We start from the raw sequence: 18,896 nt of genomic DNA, 5'->3' as shown, positions 1-18,896 counted from the left end.
GCGCCAAGCGTTGGTTCCTCTTTGCATCGGGTTCAACCAGTAAATGATTTAAAAAAGCTTGAACTAATCGCCGATGACAAGCGCTCCACTAGGGGCAAAACCCGCCACAGTGTCCGTACGGAATGGGAATAAGACGCACGGCGAAACTCCCATTAAACCAGCATGCCAGACGCGTGAGCGGCGTAGTGGACACGTTTATCGTTCGGTAGTTGTCTGCGAATGTTTTTAATGTTTCATTTGCAAAGCATCAAGGTGCTGCGTGGTGCTGCGGTTGTTGCTCGTAAAACGATATCAACGACACTGTTGCATGTTAACGGGAGCATTAAAGACTTTCAGGGTGAGCCGGTTCATGTTGTGTGTGTGTGTGTGTGCTTTGTTGCTGTATTATTCTTAGCCAATGCTGGTCGTTCGGTCACGAGCTGCAGACAGAATGTGCAGAAAGCTATAATTATAGTTTCATTAGCATAGCTAGACGATCAAACCAAAAAATAAACAAAAAGCTCCAGACACTAAGCTTCTTTTGTGGAATGATTACTTTGTGTCGCATCTGGTGTGTTGTTTTTTTTTCTTCTCGTTTGCATCATCAACTGGTGCAGCAATGGCCTCCATCCGTGATGGATGCAACGTGCTAAAGATCGGATTAGATGTTAGATTGAGGCTACGGCTTCGCAAATATCCTTTTATAGGCAGGCTCGCAGAAGCTAGCAACGATCGTTATTTGCGACCGGTTGCATTATCGTTCGTCCATAGCTTAAACCATTGCCCCGGAGGTGAAATCTAATGAGATCTTTCAGGTGTGTGTGCGAAGGTTTCTGCCAGCGCACCACAGGTACGGGGGGAGTAGATTAGGTACGAACTGCATTAATGACCGAAATGATGTCTCGCCAGACCGGGTTGATCGATGCACCGAGGCGTTCGTAGGCGTTTTTCGTAGAGGTACCGGTTTGTGGAACCATAGACACAGGGATATTTAACATTAGCCAACTGGCCATAGCCAAACCAAGGGACCAGGTACCAGATACGTCGAGGATCAGCACGGGATTGATGAGTGTGTCGAAGATTGGCTAGGTCGCACCGGTACGAAAGGGCGACGGTACGTCCAGCCCTAACAACCGTGTGCTGCATATTGAAGGCTAATTATGTCTTATTGCTTATTAAGTTTACGGCAGCCACAGAAAAAAAAAATGGGAATCGGGCATTGAATTACCCGTTGGTCGAAAACTGTACCGTCTACGTAAATGTAGTTTTGGGAGAATTAAATTTCCGCATACCCTTGCCGTTGGTGCTTTTGGAGAAGGGAAGTAATGATCGTTTGTTTATTTCGCCATTGGCCTTCGGCAAATTGTTTTGTGTACCGCGTTGTTGTGTTGCTGGTGAAGTGCGCGAACGGAAAATGAGCGATCGTCAACAGTCTCTCCGTCGTTAAAGGCTGCAACGAGTTTTCTCAGTCCTGCCCAGGAAAGCACCATTACACACGGGAACGGTACGGGTACGGAACGATGGGCCGGAGAGACCGGGGTAGCAAACCATGATGCAGCCATAAATCTCAGTCTTCATCACATTCGATCGCAACGGTCTCCGGAGCCGGTGATGAGGTGCTCAAGACGCAAACGCAATGAAACAAATCCCTTTTCGGCTGGGCCATATTTTAAATCTAGTTTCTGCAAACAAAACAAGCAATGTTAAGTTGCCGGTGTTGCCCATTAACGGGACGATCAGCTAGAAAAATGGATTCTATAATGCCCAAAAGTCCGAGTGCTGATGATGAAGATCTAAATGGATCGCACTATTGTGAGGATCTGTACGGCGATAGGCATCTTTGTACATGATGATTTTGCTGAAAGGTTGCATACTTTTAGGAGCGTATGATATCATTCGGACCAGTAGCGTAGATCTTGGCCACTGATACCGTTTCAAAATGTAAATATCTTTATGTTTTGGCTGCTCGGTCAGGCAGAACCTTTCGGGGTTTTGGGATTGTTTTCGAAAGCAAATTGCCGGTTCAATAGCATCCGACGGCAACCGTTAATCCACGTGGCGGAACAGTGGCAACGAGCCTAATCTCCATTGCCTAATGATACCTGATCTATAGGGCAGATCTTTGTAAACGAGGAACTCTCTGGTCTGTGGAAAGTGTGATCTCTATTTAGTTGAAAAAAATAAGACACACTCACCCACCCATACATACACATACAAGAAAGGTTCTGCTTCCAGAGCCTCGGGAGAGTACGATTCTGGTCAGAACCTTTTCTCCTTCATCCGTGCACAAGGCGCCACCGGACCTAGGCGGCACACAAAAGCGATGTGCCATGAACAAATCTGTCATTTCTCAACAATTCATTCCAATTCGCTTTTACACACGGGAGAAGGCATGCACGGTAGAGCAGGAAGACTCGCAATAGGTACAACGCGCCGCAAAGCCACCTCATCCTGACAAGGTTCCCGATGGCCGATTCATCGATTCCCAATCGTGTGACGTCTGACTGGCGACGAAACACACGTTATGTGTGTGCCCGGCTGTTTGGGTAATATATTATTTTAATTATCACCGTGCAGCGATAGCTCATCGATATCCCTGCGATAGCAGTGTGTAATGGCGCATCATCTTTTCGGTGTTCCATATCATTAGGACTCATAAATACAGCACCGGAGGAGATTTTTCTCCCTCGCCCGGGGTGTGTTTTTTTTTGAAGATTTTAGAGCAAAAAACAAATGCCAAGAGGAAATAAATACACCACCCTGTGGACGAGCGAAGAGGAACCGAGTGGCAAACTTAAATCAGTGCGAAGGGAAGGGAATAAAATTGAGCCCTATGATTTTGGGATACGATGTGGCACGTATGTTTTTTTTTTTTGTGTGTGGTTCCAACCATTTCTTTGGGACCTCCAATCCCTTGGTTTCACAATCGAAAGCTATTTTCTAGCTATGCCGCGCATCAAATGGCCGGCGGTTGGGTTGTGTTCGCGTGTTTCTGTATTGTTTGCTATATTCTCCGTAGAGGGATTAGGTTTTTGCAATGGTTCTTAAAATTGCATGCGAATGTTGAATGAAGATTTTCGGGCGAATTTTGATTGGAAGAAGAAATTTGAAGGGACCACAAAGAAGAAAAAAAATAGTGGCTTTGGTAGCAGCGCCAGGTCTAGAAATGCACCGTTTGTTTCGCTTTTGTGTATATAATAAAGCGAAGTTCTTGGAAAGTTGATTGACCTTTTGTGGGCCGAATGGTGTAAGAACACCCGGAACATACCGAGAGGATCTTAAATGCTTCGGTTGGAGCGTGTATCACGAAATGAAGCTATAAGGGCTATTAAATCGAATGGATCGGTAAGAGTTTGGACCGTAAATATTAAAAAAAATGCTCTATTTATAGCTTATTTTGGGACAGTTCACTAAATGTAGTCCACAGGAGCAGAATTTAACAATGTTTTTTTCTTTGTTTCGAATAAAATTGACAAATATGAATAAAGTTTTCAACACAAACGATCAGTTAATTGTTTGGTCGCGGAATGCACATCAAACAAAAGCATCGCTGATCGCATTTTCACCCTCGAAATGCACTGGGGGTGGCCGTCTCGTACCGGTTAATGTTTCCGCTATTAAAACAAAATTTTACGACACACCGACGCCACTGTCTGCATCGGAATCGAACCGGCCATCATTTGCGACAATGTAGTGCAGGCATCAGTTTATGGCCGTGTGCGCGCGTTAGTTAATTTGTAGCCCATATGGAAGCTCATTTTTGGTGCAGTTTTCGGGCGGGAAGCAAATTGGATTTCCGAACCGTGGAGTGGTTATGATGCGCTGCGATTGAGGTTGGGATTGGGAGCAACTAATTAGGCAGGTTGGATAGGGTTTGTGTCGAGTTGTTATTATTTTTTCCTCTTCCAGTTTGTGTGCAATAGCACGAGCCTGAAACAGCTGTCTGGAGTTGTTGAGGATCCGCAATTTTCTGTTCAGCTGTCCGTTGAGGCATGGGGCATTCGTGCGCGGTGCTGCTTTCACCTGGAGTGGTCGATTTTTTTTGGGAACTTTCTAAAAGATGTACGCTCGGTTTCCGAGAAGGTCTCAGAATAGCACATGATCATGGTTGAGATGGGTTGCGGGTGATATTTAATGGGACATATATGAGCAAAACAATCGCACTATGTCTAAACGAGGTTTATTTATTATTCGCATCTTCCAACGATTAAAGCAATCACCAACGATTTGTTGAAACTGGGAGCAAGCTTTCAATACTTTTCCCTGCTAGTAACAATATCCACGCGAATGATCTGACGCGTTTTGGGGCTTGGAGTTCGGTAGCATAGCGATCGGTACCCCGCTGGAATGTCGGGGTTCTGATCATCTTGGCTCTCCTGCGTTACTGCCAGCCGGTCAGCCGAAGGACCCGACGCAGACTGTCCCCTGCTAGGTTGTCGCTCACGCTCCTCGTGCGAATCCATCCTTCCATCCATGGGCAGCAAAGCATCGGTGGATGTTTTGCTCTCCGTCCGCTCCATGCTGCTGCAACCCTCGACGTGCTGGAAACAGGTCGCACTACCACCCGTGGCTCCCGTGATGAGCGGACTCTCCGTAATGGAGGAAGCCGTCGTACCGAGCAGCTTCTGCTGATGGCGCTGTATCATCTCGAGCGAAATGTTGGAAATGTTGTCCAACAGTAGCGTGGCGAACGTATCCTCATCGTTTTCGGTAATGATGTTGTACTGCTGACTTCCCTGCTGCTGATCGTGCTCCGCCGGTCCGCCCGAACCGTCCACCGCTCGGCGATCCTGCAGCTCGAAGCTTTGGATGAATATCTGAGGAATTAGACCACTGCCAGGGCCCGATGTACCGACCACGGTTGGCACTCCGGAACCGGTCGCCGTACAGCCCGGTGGTGCTGAGCAGTACCTTCCAAAGTTGCGGTACTGCATACAGAAGTGGGGCAGTTTGTGGCGCTCCGAGCGGGATGCGCTTTTCGGGGCCAGTGTCTCCGTGCCGGGCGGGATGTTCAAATTAACAATCATCAGAGGCGTTTTGGACCCTTCGGTTGATTTCCTGCAATGGTAGCGAAGGAAGGAAAGGGGATCAGAATGAGAACACCTCGAAAAGGCGGAAGACGATCTTTGAAGCAAATTATGAGTTTCTCCCGATAGCCATCAGCGCCAGGAATGATCTGTGATACAGGCGAACCGGAACGGTGCTGCTCGGTGGAAGAAAAATGTATAAATTAACAGCAAACGCTTCAAAAGGCCGCCGTGAAGACGTTCCATGAGGCGCTTCCACCGGTTGGGATTGTGTGTGAACTTCTTCCGCTCGGTTTCGGCTGTTGCGAAACACAGTCGGAAAACCCCCACCGAAGCAACGAACAGCACCAGAACGCGAAGAAGGTAGGAAGATGGCGCTCGTTTTCGGAGCGTGTGAAAGCAGCCTCCAACTGTGAGGGTTAAGATGTGTGATGTGTCTTCATTTTTGGTATGTGTGTTGCTGTTTTCGTCCCCCTCCCCCCCGTTGGATCGTATTCCTGGACTTTTATGAATCAACGCACGAGTCGCGAAACACCTAACGAGGACTCGGTTCGGTAAAGACGTTTCAGACTTTAATGGGATCTTCGAAGCCGGGAGTGAGAATAAGCTCACGGATCGCTAATGGGAGTGATTTTGGGAGTGCTGGTGCGTTGGAGCATCCGTAGCCATTGTCACTTTCATCAAATCTTGCCGATCCTCGACGCCAGTCTATTTGGCGCAGACGGCAAACCTTCTGCCGCCACCAACGACGTCGGTGACTCCCGTGTCCGTTGCCGAAATGATTCACGCCGTGCGATTGTTGTGTGCTGTTATTCGTATCCTCACCCTCCTAATGACATTCGGAGTTGGAATGGAAGTTGGCAGTCCCCGAAACGCTGATGACAGAAACAATTTACGGTAGGAGCAAAACAACGCGGGAGAACAAGAATAAAGCAACAATGCAGCAAAACATCAACAAAATTACGCCACCAAGTTCGTCAGACGGAGCGAGCGATATAGATTGGGCTGAAATAAGCAAACAAAGCACGAACACAGGGAAATTCCCGCTTATTAGTTTTGTTTTGTTCCTTGAATGTAACCCGATGGGACGTTTCGTAGAATGAAGCGCTGAACGACGAGGAATGCAAACGACGTAGCGTGATTGTATCGCCGTATTCGAGAATGTTGGCCAAGAATGTGAGCGAAGCCACATAAATAGATCGTGTATTGTTTGGAAGAGGATTATAGAATGTTTGGTTTTTAAGAATTTAGTGTGCGAAAACTACACGGTGATACTCGGTATAACAATTCACAATAAAACGAACGATCAACCCGAAGATCGAGCTGGTTCGAGACTATTTAAATTTTGTTAAAAGTCGTAGATCACTTTGAGGCAAATGCTTAACCAAGACAAAAGAATGTTACTCTATTCTACTTAAGTTTCTTATGCTTAAAGCTATGATACTTAAATACCATTTCAATCGATTATGTTGGCAATACGTAAGGCTGTTTGATAATTAAACATGCTACACCTAGAAAATGTCTAGTCATTTACTGAAGATGTTCAAATGTATTTACGTTTTTAAACAAGGTATCGTTTCGACGGCTGATATTCATTTATCACTTAAGGAGTTATACTAGCCGGTGGTTATCATTAAGGATAATATTCGAGGGTCCATAGATTGATAGATTGAGAGGGATGCTATCAAAGCTCAAACAGATATAGTGCTTCGATCGTTTTGACAGTAGAGGGCGCCACCATTAACAGGGACAGAGAGTACTATATTCGACTATTGGGCTACTCATTTCGAACACTCAGCGTTATAACCAGCTGTAGTGTTATTGAATATTATAGTATTATAATCATCTGCTTATGCTTAAAACATTCATGACACACTTTCTTTCATACCACAATCTAGAAAAAATCTCTTTTCAGTAACAAAACGATCGTATGGTTGAAATTACCGTTGACTGACATTTGTTTTGGGGCTATTACGAGCATCTTAGGATGGTTATCCCATTTCAGTGTTTCCCGTGGTCGCTTGAAGCGAAACTCCACCTTCTCAAAAAAACAAAAAAACCACCAAAACTGCATGCACACGATACCACGCTAGTGGTACGCTTTCGTCGTCGAATGTCGCTCGCGGCCGTGATCAACCGTGTGGACTGCGTGTTATTTTTTGGCTTCAGCTCACATTTTCTCCCCGCGTTCTTCCGCGGGTCAGCGTAGTAAGATGAGTCCTAGCTTCATTAGCTGGCGGTGGTCGACGATGCGCCACCGGGTTTCGGGTGGGTTTCGGTTTTGGTTAGGGGTCCGATGCGCATCGGACGCGTTCTCGGAACCGTGGCAAGAATAGGCCGCCGAGGCGAAGTGTGCTTGAAGACGGCAAACACCGGCCCGTTGGTGGATAACAGGGCTTATACCGTACGCGAAAATAAGTCGCGAAACTGATGAGTGATGTTACACGGAATTATATCTCCACCGAGTAACCCCCGACGAGGGGTGTTTGAGCATGTCACTGTGAGTGCAGAGAGCTACACGCAGAGCATTTAAAAGAAAAAAAAACAGACACAATGAAAACGAGCGACCAGCACAAAAAAAAAAAACCCTATTCCCCACATGACATACGGGCTCAAGCAGAAGAGGGGCAGACACATCGCCCGTTTGCGAATCGGATATGGATATGTGGCAAGCGTAACTGTCCGGCCGGGGCGATACACGCCGTCCGCAAGCTGGGCAAAGCGTCAGATCTTATTTACATAAATTTTTAATTATATGAATGCGCTATATTGGCTATCAAATTTTGGGAATCAAACGATGCCGCCCCGTTTTGTGATGTGTTCGCGCATGGAGTCGCCAGGGGAAACAAGGCCGCACACAAACACAGACGGCCTGTGTGCACGATCGCGAATGTGAATCGAGTTATAGATACTCTGCTTGTGCCGTGTGTTCTATGTGTGATTAGTGTTGCTCGCGTTGCCGCACGTCGTCGCATTGCGTGGCGTTTGAGCGGTTTTGCCCATCGTCCTAGACCATCGCCACCGCCCCGTACGGGCTTGAGTGCTCAATGCTCACCCAGACGGCGGCTCCACTGTGGTTAAATGGTACGTTTCTTTATTTTATTATTTTCCAACCCCAGGTTTCGTTTTGTGGCAGTGCAAGGCGTTATCTAAAATTTTAGAAAGAGAGTAAAACATACAAAAAAATCGTATGCTCCCTATCATAACGCACGCCTGTGTGGATGAATGGGCCGCTGTGGAAAGCTGGGAAGATGGGCGAGAAATAAAAGACACCACCCTTTATTTGGCCCGCTTGATTTAGTGCCCCGAAATAGATTTGTAGCCCCGCAAGGGAGCGCATGATGATTCGAACGCGGGGCTAATAAATTGCAGGAAATGAAGCGAAATTGGATAATATACATACCAAAAAACATGTGCGCGTGCACACACACAGAAAGGATTTGTGAGAAAACATCCGAAATCAAGGGTTTGAAGCCAACCGGCATCGAAATGATACGGCACCGGGCTAGCGATCGAGATGATACCGTACGCCGGTGCATAGATATCGGTGCCGGTGCTGGTGCTAGAGAAGACCGCCGGAGTTCCGTTCCGAGGGTTTTGCAATCAATTTTATGCTCGGTACTAATTAAAGCTCGCGCCCGGGAACGGGTGTGCGGGTCGCCGATCATCAAACGCGAAAAAAAAGGGCAGGTTGGTGTGGCAAGATATTTCGCCAAAAAGCTTGCGAAACAGCATTGCGCATTGCGAAAACGGACAGGTAAAAGCACATCACCGGGACATGCTAAACCAAAATGTTGTGCGGCGTTTGGTTGGATTGATTGACATGCTTTTACATCGGGGCGATTTTTTGTTCGTTGGTTCTGTTGCGTTTGTTAGAGCAGTTCAATTAAACTCGGCAATTCCCGTGACAGTGAATGGTTTACGATTTGGCGGTTTGAGGAGGTATTTAGTCGTCGCGGTATCCTCATCAAATCAGTTGAGCAATAAAGCGAAGATTCGTTTTGAAGCAGGTAGAAAATAATAAATTGTCTTTGGCAAAAGTTAAATGTTTGATGATTTATTAACCGGTAGAGATGGGTGTAAGATGAAAAACGAGGGACATCAAACCATTTAAACTTAAAACGGCTAGACCAAACTTTTGATAATTGGGAATAATGCATAATAAATTAATTTATATGCAAGCATGATTAATGGTAAATATCGACATGACACGATGCTTTGTAGAAGCGGCACCGACTGTCACACGACCATCCACCAACAGACGGAATAATACTGTCTGAAGCTTTTGGTAATATAATTTTTTTAAACAACCTTTGTAGATCCTCTAGCAATAGATTATTGCTGGAAAATGGTCTGTCATTTTTCATGCAACAAAATAAGGGAATATAATACACCATTATCAGCATCTATCAGCTTCAGGGAACTAGACCACACCGACCACCTTGCATTCGTTTCGCCAAATGCACATTTCTCTAGCATTCGAATAAAACTGCTTTACCACACGACGGTTAGCTTAGCCGGTACCGGTTCATTTCGCAAAGACATTCCATAAATTAAAACATTTCTTATCTGCACCCGTACCATCTACCGGAGCATACCCGTGCCTGGGGGGGGGGGGGGGGGGGGGTGGGAATTGTTGGTCACGTTGCTTTCCTTCCGTGAGTGGTTGCTACAGCTCATAAAGCATGCAGCACCAGCATCCATCTTGCTCTTGTTACCAGTTGCATCATCATTGTTTGTGCCGGCGGGGGGGGGGTCGGTGGGAGGTTACTATTATTTTGTTTCTTTTTTCCGCGCGTCCTCCTTCGCGCCGATCGTATCGCTAGCAGGCTGAACACATTTTCAGAACGGGCGATAGAAATCTAATCTAATTAATTTAAAGCGCTGTACGGGATGATTGTTGCAGCCACCAACAGTGCCATCAGGATACGGGGTGGATGTGAGCAGTTGGTCCATAAATTCTGCCAGTTCGGTGCCATAAACCGATTAGCATAATAATGATAAGTCGGCGGATTAGGTTATGCACCCAGGCCAGCTAACGCTAACGCGGGTTGAGGTCACATCAGTGGTTGTGACGTAAGGATGGAATTTTTATGTTTCTGCGCTACACCTTGAAGCAGAAGTCCAGCTGCAGGAGAGCAGCTCTCGTTAGGCTCATTACAAAGAAGGAGCAGTTTTTTTGTTGTTGCTGTAAGAAGCTCAAAACTGTAGGTGATTTAAGCACTGAAACGTGCTGTAATAGAATACATTGTTAGAAACGTGCGACTGCTCTATTGACCGAGGACAAAGGAAACTTCGAAAGTCATACACACTGTAAGGAGATTAATTACCGACGCAAGCGCAAAAACCCCCCGGACAGGCTGTCACCTCGACCGGTCGGTTGACACATTCTAGGATCTCTCATTTCCGACGGATGTGGTTGCAAAACTTGTTGCAACACACGGTAGAAACCGAAATTAAAACTAAACAGAATGGAACTTTCAAGGACTTGTGCGCGGAACAGTAAAAGGAGAGAAGCAAACGAATAATAATGACGACTTTCGGTGGTCCCTGTTCTGGCCTATTCAGGCGAGTGAGCGCAGGTAGAAGGATCAGGGAAGGATGACGGGGTTCCATTGCGAAAGGTTAAATGTAACGCAAAGAAAAAGTGAAGCACACCAATAATTGCAATCTCTCGATGTGAAAGCACAAACACAAAGCATCTACCTCCCACGTGGTGAAAACGGTTGTCCCTCACAGTTCGTTCCGGCCTCATCTCCCGTAGGTATCGTGATGATTGTGTGCGGGGAGCTGTTGGCGATATGGGCGGTGGTGGTTATGGTGTTGCTGGTGGCAGTGTCCAGGTTCATCAGTTTCCGTGCGGTACATGGCCGAACGATCGGTCCTTCCAGTGGTTCCCTCGGTGTTCCCGAGTGTTCCCTCGGTGGTTGAAGATGGCGCTCGGTCAGTCGCATGCGACGGCACAACATTGTCAGCAAACGGGTCCCCGATGTCTCAGATGTCGTCTCGAGTGTGCGTTAGCAGCAGTGGACATAAACGTGGATGGGGAATGAAAACCTGTCACGAAGAGAAATGAAATATGACAGATTAAACGCGCGACTACGGGGTATGGCAAAGGGAAGTAACATCATAATCGACACAATCGCGAACGTCACTGACATTGGACACCACCGAAAAAAAAAAAAAAATGGTGGAACAGGACCCCAACCATGCAAGCACCTGAGCGTCTGCGGGTGCGTAACAGAATCATCTCGCACACCGGCCCACTAGGCGGCACAAAACCTCGGAGGTCTATTGGAGTTGTTGCTCCAGATTTGCTCCGCCGTCAATCAATCAATAGGCGGACAAATTGAAAGTTCATCTGCCTCGCGTGGTGGCTGGCCCTGGCTGGCGGTACCGGAGGTTGCCGTTGCGTGTGGTACGTCCATCGTCGACGGGAATGGGTTGTGTTGGTGTTGGTTTTGGGGGTCGCGTTTCTTCCCGGTACGCGGACAACGCGAGATTGAAATCAAACTTCAGCATCGGAAAGCTTTATCCAAAGATCGGGAGCAGAAAAGTAGCACGACGGTGGCAATACTGTCTGCGACAGTAGTGTTAGACACCGCGAAAGGAACTTAATGATCTGGTTGCTATGATATAAGTGGGATTTAGTAGTTGTAACTCCAAAATAAGTTTGAAGATTGGTCTTGTATTCATTTGTGTAGCTTATATGGATAGTGTAAGTACAGATGGAGTAACTCTAGAGTTTTTAAGATATTTAAGAGCACCAGATCCTTACTTATCCTATCATACTGGGCTTATGATTATCAACAATTTAGACATATTAGACATCTTTGCTTAACGGATGATGTTAACTTCATAGTTTGTACATTTGCACCATTGTACTAGTTGAAACCCCGAAAAAATGGGCTGTCATTAATGTGATTGAGGATCAATGCGACGAACCTGGCCCAATAATTCAAGGCTACGATTTGAAACTTGTAGAGTACTTGCAACACCTTCCAACTTTGTATAATAAATTAAACAATTAAATCATATAAGAAGGGTAAAATTGTGGGTCCAAAAGAGATCAAACTTCTTTCCTATCTTCTTTTCACTCTCATGCACATTCAAAATACTAAATATAAAAAATACTAGACATAATTTTGCCAAGGTCAGTGGGTTCCAGAATTTGCATTATATTAAACTTTAATGTCCGGTAAATTCATAAAAAGAGTTTCACTGAACTAAAAGCATCTTGTAAAGTTTTAACTAGAGCTTTTAAATTTTAGATAATTGAAATGTCCAATCGTTGATTGTCCAAACTCTGCAAATAGTTGGCAACTATTATTAATTACAAAAATAGAGAACTTAATTGTCATATTTCAGGTTTCATTTTTCACATCATATTTCGGAGGCAAGTTCTCCGGTTGACCATTTGGCGACTTCGTTCAATAACACTTGAAAACTTATTAACGCTTCTACTGTGAGCCACTGTCCAACAGCCCGCTTGATTCATATGCTGGTCGCGTTCGCTTGACAGATCCGAGCAAGGGCAAGAAAAGCACATCCACGGTAAGGATTTCCCTGACCGAACGTCATTCCACCCCACGGAAGCCTCGTTATCCGTGCCTGCGGGCTGCAGTTTTCGGAACTCGCTGCCTGCTATGTCGCCTATTTCCCCGTCCTCGGGCAACACGCTTTATACGCTAATGTAACTCCCGTAGCGGCTGCCCGTGTTGGTGGCGTGCCGGTGCGGAATATAAATTATCAATGATATCAGATTACACATTCATTGTGTTCACATGTTCCTTGTGCGCGTGTGTGTGTGTGTGCGTTTGTATGTTTGCATCTAATGTTGCCTTTTGGTGCTTTGCTTTGGTGTTCTCTTTCTGTTCGCCAAAGCTCGAAGGAGTGTGTTGGATTTTCTTTTCTTAATATCGTACAGTTGCTGTGCTGTCTGGTCTATATCTTGGGCCTGCCAGTCGATTAAATCCAAGCCGTTTAATGCCGCCGGTGATGGGAGGGGGCTGGTTGGGCGATGGCGTAAAGCAACGGGAAGCGAAGCAACCACCTCTTCACCCATTATCGCTGCGCCGACTATCTTAATCTGTAGCGCTGCGAGGCGTGCTTGATCGTGTGTAAAATAAAACGATACGACGCTGGTGAAGATTGTCCAGTTGCCTCGTTCCAATATGCTACCAGTTGCTACTATCGCGGGCCGAAGGAAACCGTCTGCGGTGTCCATCCGAACGCTGGTGACATTTATGTGGTCCCGCGTACCACGATGAAGGCAGAACCGAACAGGGGGGGGAAAGCATACAGCTCGCGAGGTGCGTTTGTTAGTTGTTGCTTTTGCTTCTTCCGTCGGTCAGCCAGCGGGCTGGATCGTGGAGGATCAAATTAACTTGTACTACTTGCCGTGGAAAGGTTGAATTATTGTACGGGCCGAAACACTCTTCAGCGCGCTCAGGAATCAGTAGGTTCGGGTGGAAAATTATGGATGGCGGGTGGTTCTATATCACTCGCTAGCTTTAGACCCCGAAAGCGATGAATGTGCGTGATTGCATTGGAATTAGAAGCTGTCGACGGAGGGAAAGTGAGAACATACCGCTTGTTATTTGGAAACTTTTCTTACAAAATGAAGTTCATTTTGTGTGTGTTTTTTGTGGGTTGAGAGTTGAGTTCCAAATAGTAAAACTCATCTCATTTCAAATTTAAATAGCCATAACATTACATCATTGATTGTTGCGTTCTAGGCGTTGAGCGCTTGAAAGTCCCCTTTCTAGGCCACTTTCTACTACTTGCCCAAAAGATGCTTCTTTTGAACTTTTTCATACACGAAGGATACGTCTGGCGAGCATGCATTTTCAACCCTCCCGCCAACACTCGGCAGTGTAATGAATCCCCTGAACCCCCGGGGACGCTAAAGCTGGCGTCTAATACCCGCTGTGCTACGGTTGAACTGATTCCTACGAAAAGCTGGACAACCGATGTCGAGTAACAGCGACAGGCGAACGAAAGAAACACAAAATCCACAAACGGATAAACGAAGGATACGATTGAAGTGGAACCGGCACCAGCATGCTTTCGTTTCGACTAGCGGTACGGCGGGGCAGTAAAGTTAAAAGTAGAATCATTTTCTCGGAACGGAATGAAATGAAGCAAAAAAAAAAAACAAATGTCGGATAGGACGTAGCAGTAAAAGTAAAAACTGCTCTACATACAATTTTCACCATCCCAATGGGCTTCCGATTTGCAAGTGGCCGTATTGTTGCAGAACATTCAATGAGAAATCACATTACGCTAATGGAGTGCGCTAAATGTACGCAGAAACCGCGCAGTATCGTTTTAGTATCGTCTGTGTGGGTGAGTGTGTGTATTTTTGCTTCTTCTTTGTATTTCACCCTCTACCCGCGTTCATTCTTCAGTCCGATGAAACTTGAAACGAGAGAAAATTGAATAAAGTAATCGAAATTGGTCTTTGATCATTTTGTGCCATTCCACCGGACGGGTGCGTTCACGAGTGGGTTCGTAACTCACCTGGCGTGTCAACGCGAGCAGCAATGATTGCGATGATAGTAGAGAATACGAACCCCGCAGGGGACTTTCCTCTGACGTACATAAATTGTAATGCTCGCCGGATGGATAATGTGGAGCTTATTAACGAATGGAAGAAAGAAAGCAGGATAGAAGAAAAAAAAAACCTAATCCCTCCCTGACTGGTCTATTGTACCTCATCAATCTGTCACTATTTTAATCGATGGGAATTTTCCCTCCCTTTCGCTGGAGTATTATTTCGTCGTGCGTGTCTGCTCAAGCTTCGCCCGGGCAGTATATTACGCTTCAGAAGTGGTAATTAAAATTATCCTTTTCGATTCCCTCCTTGAAACCCAGGCCCAGCATGCATTAGCGTTCGAGCATGTAGAAGCATAATTTAAGATTTAAGAAAAATTGCTTCGATTTTCGGCCGAAAACGGATTGCTAGCATTTTGGTGCTTGGTTTTGTACATTCAACTGTGCGCAAAAAAGATCGCCACGATCATATCTGCCAGCGCGGGGGAAGTGCACTTGAAAGACAGACGGAGAAAGATGGATATGGTTAGAATGCTTTAGGACATTCCATTTTTGCCCATTATCCTTGCCGTGTCGATCGATCCATCTTCGCAAGGACTCGCACACACTCTCTTGGCTCACAGCGCTAGTGTGCAGAACACAGCGCATTTTTTTTTCTTCATTCCACCCATAACCGAACTGCTTCCCATGGTTCTCAAGTTTTTCCTCATTTACTTTTCAAACTGTTGTTGTCTTTTCTTCTTCGTGCCCTTTTACTTGCTATTCCCGCGTGCAAGCTTCTTTCGTTCCGGCACGCCAGTCTTCTACGCCTATCCTACAACGCCGTCGCCGATCTATGAACGGTTCGGTGCTTCTACTTGCTGGTCTTCTTCCACATGGTACCAGAAGCTTCTTTTTGTGCTGCTGTCGAACAAACCTATGCGCACTGTATGCTGTGTGCTAATGTGTTTTTTTTACTTCTCTTTTTACGATTATTCGCATTTATCTCGCTTTTCGCTCTGTTTAATCTTTTTCCCTCTTCATGCTAGCTCTTGCGACCATTTTTCTACAGCCACAGTACACTTTTCCAAACCGTTTTCGTGCCGTTCTTTTAATTTTCTTTTTACCTTTCTGCTTCGTTTGTCCTTTGCCGATTTTGCTTTGAAATGTTATTTATGTTCAGCCAAACTTTTATGACCGTGCCCGAGGGGGGAGAAAGGGTCTGGAGGGGTATGTTGCACGTGTGTTTTCGTCCTGCCGCTAGCACTGAGATGCTGTTTGCTGGAAAAAGGATCACGCAGGATCAGATTCCAGCGAGCAGAGTAGGAGGACCGGAGGGAAGCAACAGGACGAAGAGTGATAAGCAAGAACACACCAACAGAAATGCGTAAAACACATTGCAAAGCGAAGCTTATTTGTTATGTGTGCGTGTGTGTGTGTGTGTGTGATTGAAAGGTATAAAGCTTGAAAGTTGTGGGTGTTGTTTCGTAAAGTGCTGTTTTTCGTTTACACTCACGAACGCAGGATAACGAAGCAAAGGGACGAAAATAATGTAGAAAAAAATAAAACGAATAAGAAACGGTCCGCGTAGCAGAGCGACAGGGAGATAAGATTGTGAACCCAAACTCGTGGGAGGTAAAAGGAAATGGGAAGAGAACAAAGGGCAAAAAATAATAAATATAGTTTTCTACTTCTTGCTGATGTCCTGTCAACGTTTGCCTGACTATTGTTGCTGGCAAAGGCCGTACGGCGTAATGTGATTTAGTAAATACTTTTGTGATATGTTTAAAGAATAAGTTTTGATTGCATTTTTGCTGATGTAGAATGTGAAAAGAAGAAAAAATTAAAATAAAAAAAAAATAATATGATAAAACTAAACATTACTTACTTAAAAACAAACATAACATTACTAAACATAACCAAAATTATCAAAATCAAATAAGCAAAATGCGAAACAGGATTTAGCAATTGTCATGACAAATTTAGCAGCATTTTAGATAAATGATACAACTGTACTTTTAGCTTATGTATTTATTGGCGAATATGTTTATGAAGTTAGTCATGAGCAACACAGCAGCAAATCCTTTACAATCAAAACGTGCAGTTATATAAAATCCAAACTGCAGCTTTACCATCAAACCATGCAAGTCATTAAGATTGTTATTTCGAATCATAAATTTATGCTCACAGCTTGCACCATTGGGCTGTGGTATTTATCTTTTTCATTCCCTGAAACTGCTCATTGCTCCTAGAAGAAGCAAGAAAAAACTTAATGTGCTATTGCAACGAATCCATTCGGATGCGATGGCACGGCAGCTGGGAATGGGCAAAATTCTAGGAAAAAAACCAACACATTGTTGATGGCACATAGAAAGAATAAGAAACACACTCTGCTGTAGGACGCAAGAGTAAAAGAGAGCGCGAGAAGAAAGCGGCACAGCAAAGATGACAATCTGTAGAACTAAACCAGGAAAGTGGCATCGAAACAGAGAAGCGAAGCGAGGGCAAGAAAATATTCGATCTTTATGCTCTCGAATGGCTGTGCTGCACATGGTGATCATACAGCAAACATTCACCGTGTTGAAAGTGGTGTGAAGCACAAGGCAAAAGAAGAAAACGCAAAAACGCACATAGAAATAGAGCAAACGAACAGATTTGGAAATGAAAGTAGAAAAAAAAGAAGTAATCTCAAGATGACATTAACAAAAAAAAAAAAGAAAAGATAAATTAATGCGCGAAAGAGAGCAGCGAGAAGGGATGAACGGCAAACATTGGCAGGAACAAACAGGGAAAGCTTTTGCAGTGCTTTAGAAAGTAGAGAACTGACATTTGATATATGAGTGTGTGCGCGAAGCAAATTTGAGAAATGTCCTGAAGCAGAAATTGACTGTGATGTATGGCTTTTCCTTTTTGCCATGTGTCGAAGGGATTCGAAGAAACACATGAGTAGTTGCAAAAATGATTGCCAAACACCGAAACAGGATAAACGCAATACGGCACATGGTAACAGGAAGCGAAAAATAGCTGCAGGAAACTGATCCTAGGCGTCAATCATTATAATTCAAGCTCCCGTGAGCTCACAGAGATGGTGAATTTTTATTTGCACAGCGAAATGTATTTTTCCATCGCTTTGCTTGGCGGATGGTAATGAAATGAAATGTTAGCAACGGCAAATGATAGACAGGAAACGATCGACAAAAAGGATCCAAATCCATCAATGCGACTGAATAAAGGTGTACGGTGACCAAACAAACAGCTCACCCACTGGAAGGCGGAGATGGTGACTCAAATAGATTTGAACAGAACAAGCGCACCGAACAGAACAGGACACGCTATGCAGTAGGGAACACTTTCTCACGGTTTTTGTATTTTTGCTAGGCAGGGAATGGGTAGAAAAGTCATTCCAGTTCGATAGAAGGACTGCTTTTTATTGTATTGCTGGGACGCTTACTGGCTGGTGCAGGTGCGAAACAATGGCAAGACGACAGCATCCGATGCACTTGAGCGATGCGGCCCCGTGTACGGCACATCCTGTATGGCTTTGGGTTTCGTTCAATGTCACGCACCGTAGATCTTGCTTTGTGCGAGGTGAGAAAGAGGCGGATGACGGATGAGAAGGGACGGGCCGGGTTTTGGCAATGTCCATTGCCAACTGCCTATGATTGATGAGGTGGTATTGTTTTGCAAAGATGGTAACGTTCTTCTTTGCTGCGAGTTATCACTGTTTGATGTTTTTTTTTAATTTTTGCTTTACGATAAAGTTTAATAATACATATAATTGTGTATGATGTGAAGATATTGAATCGATTGTATGAAAATGATTTGTTTAAGACAAATGAATTTTTATTTAAAATATTTACATATTCAGTGACATGTTCTTAGTCATCTACTATCTAAAATATCTGGACCTTGTATAGTGGATATTGAAAGTCTGAAGAGAACTGAAGCTAAAAATATATTAAAATATGGATTCTACTAATTCGAATATATCGCTATTAAAATATATCCACATTCAAAGTAGCCATAAAACACAATTAGGAGTGTCATTATTGTGTGTCATCGATAAATTATCGGCAATCATCTCGATTCGTGCGAATCTTCGTAAATTATCGTGCAAGCAGCGTTCTAGAGCTGTAACTCATTGAACGAACAATAATGGCCAATTGAGAAACATAAAAGTCAATTAGAAGTATCAAGGGGATGGTTTTGCATGATGCAACGAGTGAGGACTTTTCCGCACTACTTCCCGAACCCGTAACGAATTCAAATGAAAGGAACTCAATTTACTCGACCGTATTCTACCCCAGAATGAGTCGAGCTTATTTCGCTGAAGAAACTATCGCTTTTCTTGTATTT

At 44.8% G+C, this 18,896-nt stretch overlaps 1 pseudogene; it reads right to left on the bottom strand.

Annotated features, from left to right (window-relative positions):
• Positions 1 to 4,229: 4,229 nt before the first annotated feature.
• On the bottom strand, positions 4,230 to 11,167 carry LOC128707875 (uncharacterized; annotated as a pseudogene).
• Positions 11,168 to 18,896: the final 7,729 nt, after the last annotated feature.

This window comes from Anopheles marshallii, chromosome 2, assembly GCF_943734725.1.
Source record: "Anopheles marshallii chromosome 2, idAnoMarsDA_429_01, whole genome shotgun sequence".
Lineage (NCBI taxonomy): Eukaryota > Metazoa > Arthropoda > Insecta > Diptera > Culicidae > Anopheles > Anopheles marshallii.
Note: the sequence above shows the minus strand (reverse complement) of the source record. Positions and strands in the feature narration are given on the sequence as shown.